Below are 7,954 nucleotides of genomic sequence, written 5' to 3' on the forward strand. Positions count from 1 at the left end.
GCATCACCGTTGTCAATGGCTACATCCCATCCTCTCAGTGAAAACGTTCCTATGCTCTGTCACAGCACGGCTAATCATCTGTCGGTTCTCAATCAGGTTGGAATAGAATCCCTTGATTCTTTTGCGCTTGTCATCACGCCCAGCCTTCAGGAGTTTGAAGCTCGTCACAGTCATTCAATCCCAGGATCCTACTCGGAATACCACAGACAAGGTTTAGACTTTCCGGATCCTCATGAATGCCGCCATCTATCTAACTTATACCACGAAGATTCTGTTGGGGAATCTAAGAGATACACATTCAAGCTCTGTTGCATGTAGAACGGAAGTGGTTGTCAATCACGTGCGTTCATGAGTGAGAATGATAATGAGGGTTACTTATCATCACATTCATCATGTTCTTGGGTACGAATGAATATCTTGGAATAAGAATAAGAGAGATTTGAATAAAAGAAAATAGAATTGCATTAATACTTGAGGTACAGCAGAGCTCCACACCCTTAATCTATGGTGTGCAGAAACTCCACCGTTGAAAATACATAAGTAAGAGGTTCAGGCATGGCCGAATGGCCAGCCCCCATGTGGTCACAAGACCGAATGATCAAAGACCTCTAATACAATAGATAAATGTTCTATTTATAATAAACTAGCTCCTAGGGTTTACATGAGTAAGTAATTGATGCATAAATCCACTTCCGGGGCCCACTTGGTGTATGTTTGGGTTGAGCTTGATTAATCCACGAGCTGAGGCTTCTCTTGGAGTTGAACTCCGAGTTATGACGTGTTTTGGGCGTTCAACTCCGGATCATGACGTTTTTCTGGCGTTTAACTCCAGACAGCAGCTTGTACTTGGCGTTCAACGCCACGTTACGTCGTCATTCTTCGAATGAAGTATGGACTATTATATATTGCTGGAAAGCTCTGGATGTCTACTTTCCAACGCCGTTGAGAGCGCGCAAATTGAAGTTCTGTAGCTCCGAAAAATCCATTTCGAGTGAAGGGAGGTCAGATTCCAACAGCATCAGCAGTCCTTTTGTCAGCCTTCTTCAGAGTTTTGCTCAAGTCCCTCAATTTCAGCCAGAATTTACCTGAAATCACAGAAAAACACACAAACTCATAGTAAAGTCCAGAAATGTGAATTTAACATAAAAACTAGTGAAAACATCCCTAAAGGTAGCTTAAACTTACTAAAAACTACCTAAAAACAATGCCAAAAAGCGTATAAATTATCCGCTCATCACAACACCAAACTTAAATTGTTGCTTGTCCCCAAGCAACTGAAAATCAAATAGGATAAAAGAAGAGAATATACTATAAATTCCGGAATATCAATGAAGGTTAATTATAATTAGATGAGCGGGACTTGTAGCTTTTTGCTTCTGAACAGTTTTGGCATCTCACTTTTTCCTTTGAAATTCAGAGTGATTGGCATCTCTGGGAACTTAGAATTTTGGATAGTGTTATTGACTTTCCTAGTTAAGCATGTTGATTCTTGAACACAGCTACTTATGAGTCTTGGCCGTGGCCCTAAGCACTTTGTTTTCCAGTATTACCACCGGATACATAAATGCCACAGACACATGACTGGGTGAACCTTTTCAGATTGTGACTCAGCTTTGCTAGAGTCCCCAGTTAGTGGTGTCCAGAGCTCTTAAGCACACTCTTTTTTGCTTTGGATCACGACTTTAACCACTCAGTCTCAAGCTTTTCACTTGGACCTTCATGACACAAGCACATGGTTAGGGACAGCTTGATTTAGCCGCTTAGGCCTGGATTTAATTTCCTTGGGCCCTCCTATCCATTGATGCTCAAAGCCTTGGATCCTTTTTACCCTTGCCTTTTGGTTTTAAGGGCTATTGGCTTTTTCTACTGCTCCTTCTTTTTCTTTCTCAATTTTTCGCCATTTGTTTTTCACAAGCTTTTGCTTTTTCACTGCTTTTTCTTGCTTCAAGAATCAATTTCATGATTTTTTTCAGATCATCAATAACATTTCTCTTTGTTCATCATTCTTTCAAGAACCAACAATTTTAACACTCATAAACAACAATATCAAAAGACATATGCAATGTTCAATCATTCATTCAGAAAACAAAAAGTATTGTCACCACATCAATATAATTAAATTAAATTCAAGGATAAATTCGAAATTTATGTACTTCTTATTCTTTTGAATTAAAACATTTTTCATTTAAGAGAGGTGAAGGATTCATGGAATTATTCATAATCTTTAAGGCATAGTTACTACATACTAATGATCATAAAGTAGATAAACATATAAAAAAAAAACGGAAAAGTAGAGAAAAAAAAATTTTAGAACAAGGAATGAGTCCACCTGAGTGAGGGTGGCGCCTTCTTGAAGATCCAATGGTGCTTTTTGAGCTCCTTTATGTCTCTTCCTTGCTTCTGTTGCATGATCCCTAGTGATTTTGGTGTTTTTATCATTATTTGCTCCCAATAGTTGTGTGGAGGATAATTTATCCCCTGAGGTATCTCAGGGATCTCTTGATTTGCAGCCACATTTTCTACCACTGAGCTATGACGGCTTATATTAGTCTTTCCATCTCCCATGACTCAGAGGTAGAATCTGTTGTCTTTTTCCTTGTTCCTGCTCATATAGGGAAGAAGAGAACAAGAAAAGAAAGTGGAATCATCTATGTCACAGTATAGAGATTCCTTTATGTTAGTAGAAGAAGAAAGGGAAGAAGAGTGAAGAAGAATGGGTAAGGATAGAGGTGGTGATTTGAGATGAAGAGAAGTGAAGAGAATTGTTAGTAAATAAATAAATTAAATAGAATAAGAGAAGAGAAGAGAAATTTCGAAAATAATTTTTGAAAAAGAGGTTAGTAATTTTCGAAAATCAAAGACAAAATATAATTAAAATTAAAATTTAAAACAAAAAGAATTTTTGAAAAAGAGAGGGAGAATTTTCGAAATTTAGAGAGGGATAGGTAGTTAGTTGGTTTTGAAAAAGATAAGAAACAAACAAAAAGTTAGTTAGTTGAATGAAAAAGATTTGAAATCAAATTTTAAAAAGATAAGAAGAAAAGAAGTTAGATAAGATATTTTGATATCAAATTTTGAAAAAGATAAAATTTTGAAAAAGATAAGATAAAAAGATAAGATTTTTAGGAAAAAGATATTTTGAAAAAGATTTAATTTTTTTTTTTAAAATGACTTAACTAACAAGAAACTACAAGATAAGATTCTAGAACTTAAAGATTGAACCTTTCTTAACAAGAAAGTAACAAACTTCAAATTTTTGAACCAATCACATTAATTGTTAGCTAATTTTCGAAAATTAGATATAGAAGATAAGAAAAAGATTTTTGAAAAAAAATAATTTTTTAAAAATTTCGAAAATAAGAAAAAAATGGAAAAGATATGATTTTTGAAAAAGATTTTGAAAAGATAAGATTTTTAAAATTGAAATTTTGACTTGACTTGTAAGAAACAACTAATTTTAAAAATTTTTGACCAAGTCAACCCAAAATTTCGAAAATTTGGAGGAAAATAAGGAAAAGATATTTTTTTGATTTTTGAATTTTTAATTATGAGAGAGAAAAACAACAAAAATACTCAATGCATGAAATTTTTAGATCAAAACAATGAATGCATGCAAGAATGCTATGAATGTCAAGATGAACACCAAGAACACTTTGAAGATCATGATGAACATCAAGAACATTATTTTGAAAAATTTTTGATGCAAAGAAAACATGCAAGACACCAAACTTAGAAATCTTTAATGCATGGAAAATATGAATGCAAAAGTGCACAAGAAAAACAAGGAAAGACACAAAATAAGAAAACATCAAGATCAAACAAGAGGACTTATCAAGAACAACTTGAAGATCATGAAGAACACTGTGAATGAATGAGATTTTCGAAAAATGCAAGAAAATTTTTTAAAAGCATGCAATTGACACCAAACTTAAAAATTAACACAAGACTCAAACAAGAACACAAAATATTTTTGATTTTTATGATTTTCTAATTTTTTTGTATTTTTATTACTTTTTGTTTTCGAAAACATTTTTGGAAAAACGAAAAAGAAAGAAAAAAATTTTTTTGAAAAAGTTTTTGAAAAGAAAATTACCTAATCTGAGCAACAAGATGAACCGTCAGTTGTCCATACTCGAACAATCCCCGGCAACGGCGCCAAAAACTTGGTGGACGAAATTGTGATCACTATTCTTTGATTTGCATTCATTGTAAAATTATGGAATTTAGAAATTGGCATGAGTGGACACAACTTCGTTCAACTAACCAGCAAGTGTACTGGGTCGTCCAAGTAATAAACCTTACGCGAGTAAGGGTCGATCCCACAGAGATTGTTGGTATGAAGCAAGCTATGGTCACCTTGTAGATCTCAGTTAGTGATTGGAATCATAGAGTCAAATGGAATTAAATTGGATAAATAAAATAAATAAAAGGGATAAGAATACTTATGTAAATTCATTGGTGAGAATTTCAGATAAGCATATGGAGATACTGTATGGCTCAAGGACGCCTACTTCCCTACTGCTTCAACTCAATCTTTCTTACTCCTTTCCATGGCAAGCTGTATGTAGGGCATCACCGTTGTCAATGGCTACATCCCATCCTCTCAGTGAAAACGTTCCTATGCTCTGTCACAGCACGGCTAATCATCTGTCGGTTCTCAATCAGGTTGGAATAGAATCCCTTGATTCTTTTGCGCTTGTCATCACGCCCAGCCTTCAGGAGTTTGAAGCTCGTCACAGTCATTCAATCCCAGGATCCTACTCGGAATACCACAGACAAGGTTTAGACTTTCCGGATCCTCATGAATGCCGCCATCTATCTAACTTATACCACGAAGATTCTGTTGGGGAATCTAAGAGATACACATTCAAGCTCTGTTGCATGTAGAACGGAAGTGGTTGTCAATCACGTGCGTTCATGAGTGAGAATGATAATGAGGGTTACTTATCATCACATTCATCATGTTCTTGGGTACGAATGAATATCTTGGAATAAGAATAAGAGAGATTTGAATAAAAGAAAATAGAATTGCATTAATACTTGAGGTACAGCAGAGCTCCACACCCTTAATCTATGGTGTGCAGAAACTCCACCGTTGAAAATACATAAGTAAGAGGTTCAGGCATGGCCGAATGGCCAGCCCCCATGTGGTCACAAGACCGAATGATCAAAGACCTCTAATACAATAGATAAATGTTCTATTTATAATAAACTAGCTCCTAGGGTTTACATGAGTAAGTAATTGATGCATAAATCCACTTCCGGGGCCCACTTGGTGTATGTTTGGGCTGAGCTTGATTAATCCACGAGCTGAGGCTTCTCTTGGAGTTGAACTCCGAGTTATGACGTGTTTTGGGCGTTCAACTCCGGATCATGACGTTTTTCTGGCGTTTAACTCCAGACAGCAGCTTGTACTTGGCGTTCAACGCCAAGTTACGTCGTCATTCTTCGAATGAAGTATGGACTATTATATATTGCTGGAAAGCTCTGGATGTCTACTTTCCAACGCCGTTGAGAGCGCGCCAATTGAAGTTCTGTAGCTCCGAAAAATCCATTTCGAGTGCAGGGAGGTCAGATTCCAACAGCATCAGCAGTCCTTTTGTCAGCCTTCTTCAGAGTTTTGCTCAAGTCCCTCAATTTCAGCCAGAATTTACCTAAAATCACAGAAAAACACACAAACTCATAGTAAAGTCCAGAAATGTGAATTTAACATAAAAACTAATGAAAACATCCCTAAAAGTAGCTTAAACTTACTAAAAACTACCTAAAAACAATGCCAAAAAGCGTATAAATTATCCGCTCATCATCTGCAAAGCGGGCAAATTGCTTATCCTGTTCCGCTTGGCGGAGTTTTTGAGGATAAGGCATCTTGGCTTTATATTCTTCAACCTTAGATGCTGCAGGTTTATTCCTTACAGAAGTGGTTGAAGAAGCCTTTTTAGAGGGATTACTGTCAGCACTTTCATGTGTCTGATCCTCCCTTGACGTCTGAACGCCAGGATTGGGTGGAAAATGGGCGTTTAACGCCAACTTTTCCCCCTTTTCTAGCGTTTGAACACCAGAACTGGGCAGGGAATGGGTGTTTAACGCCAGCTTTCCCTCCCTTTCTGGCATTTGAACGCCAATAACATTCCTCTCTGGGCTCTTACTGTCCTCAGAGGGATTTTGAACAGTGGTTTGGTTATCCCCCGTCAATTGTTCCTTGTTTGGCTTTTTGCTACTTTGAGCAGTGTTATTCAATGTTTTCCCACTCCTCAGTTGAACTGCTTGACATTCCTCTGTTATCTGTTTGGATATCTGCTGTTTTGCTTGATTCAACTACAGTTCTATGTTCTTGTTAGCAACTTTAGTTTCATGGAGCATTTCTTTGAATTCTGCTAACTGTTCTGTCATCAGGAGCAATTGTTGATTAAGCTCAATCATCTGTTCTTGAGGATTAGGATCAGTGACTACTGTCATGACTTCCTCTTTTGGAGAGAACTCATTGCTAGAGTACAAATATTGGTTTCTAGCAACAGTGTCTATAAGCTCTTGAGCCTCTTCAATTGTCTTCCTCATGTGTATAGATCCACCAGCTGAGTGGTCTAAAGACATCTGAGCTTTTTCTGTAAGCCCATAGTAGAAGATGTCTAGCTGTACCCACTCTGAAAATATTTCAGAGGGGCATTTTCTTAGCATACCTCTATACCTCTCCCAAGCATTATAAAGGGATTCATTATCCTCTTGTTTAAAGCCTTGGATGTCCAGCCTTAGCTGTGTCATCCTCTTTGGAGGGTAAAAGTGATTCAGGAATTTGTCTGATAACTGTTTCCATGTCTTTATGCTTGCTGTAGGTTGGTTATTCAACCACCTTTTAGCTTGATCTTTTACAGCAAATGGAAACAATAATAGTCTGTAGACATCCTGATCCACCTCTTTATCATGTACTGTGTCAGCAATTTGTAAGAACTGTGCCAGAAACTCAGTAGGTTCTTCCTGTGGAAGACCGGAATACTGGCAATTTTGCTGCACTATGATAATGAGTTGAGGATTTAGCTCAAAGCTGCTTGCTTTGATGGGAGGTGTACAGATGCTACTCCCATATGCAGCTGTAATGGGGTTAGCATATGACCCCAGAGTCCTTTTGGACTGATCAATCCCACTTAGGTCCATAATGGATAAAGGGAAATGATATGGATTGCAGATAGGTAAATTTTGTTTTTTTTTAATTGACCGAAAAATGAAATAAAAACAAAAGGAAAATAAAATAAAAAAAATCGAAAATTAAAAGGGAATAAGATCAAAGCAAATTGAAAACTGAATCAATTAGTTAATTAAAAAGATTTTGAGATTAGCAATTAGAAAGATATGATTGAAAAGTTTTTATGAAAAAGATTTGATTTTTGAAAAGAGGAAAGAGAAAAACAACAAAATGACACCAAACTTAAAATTTTTAGAAAATCAAGCACTAATTTTCGAAAATTTTAAAGGAAAAAAACAAAGAGGACACCAAACATAGAATTTTTAAGGATCAAAAAGGGACTAAGGACATGCAAATTCGAAAATTAAAAGAAAAACAAAAGCATGCAATTGACACCAAACTTAAAATATGAAACTAGACTCAACTAAAAGACTCTAAACCAACAAAAATAAAACAGTCCTAATCTAAGCAACAAGATAAGCTGTCAGTTGTCCAAACTCGAACAATCCCCAGCAACGGCGCCAAAGTCATTAGTTTTTCGATGTGCTCTGCGAAGACTTTGTTCATTAACCTTTGGTAGGTAGCTCATGCGTTTTTGAGTCCGAAGGGCATGACGATGTAATAGTAGTTTGCTTTGGGAGTTAAAAATGAAGTTTTTTTCTTGATCAAGCGGATACATTTGGATTTGATTGTTGATGAGCGGATAATTTATACGCTTTTTGGCATTGTTTTTAGGCAGTTTTTAGTAAATTCAAGCTACTTTTAGGGATATTT

The sequence above is a fragment of the Arachis hypogaea genome, chromosome 10 (assembly GCF_003086295.3).
Source record: "Arachis hypogaea cultivar Tifrunner chromosome 10, arahy.Tifrunner.gnm2.J5K5, whole genome shotgun sequence".
Classification (NCBI taxonomy): domain Eukaryota; kingdom Viridiplantae; phylum Streptophyta; class Magnoliopsida; order Fabales; family Fabaceae; genus Arachis; species Arachis hypogaea.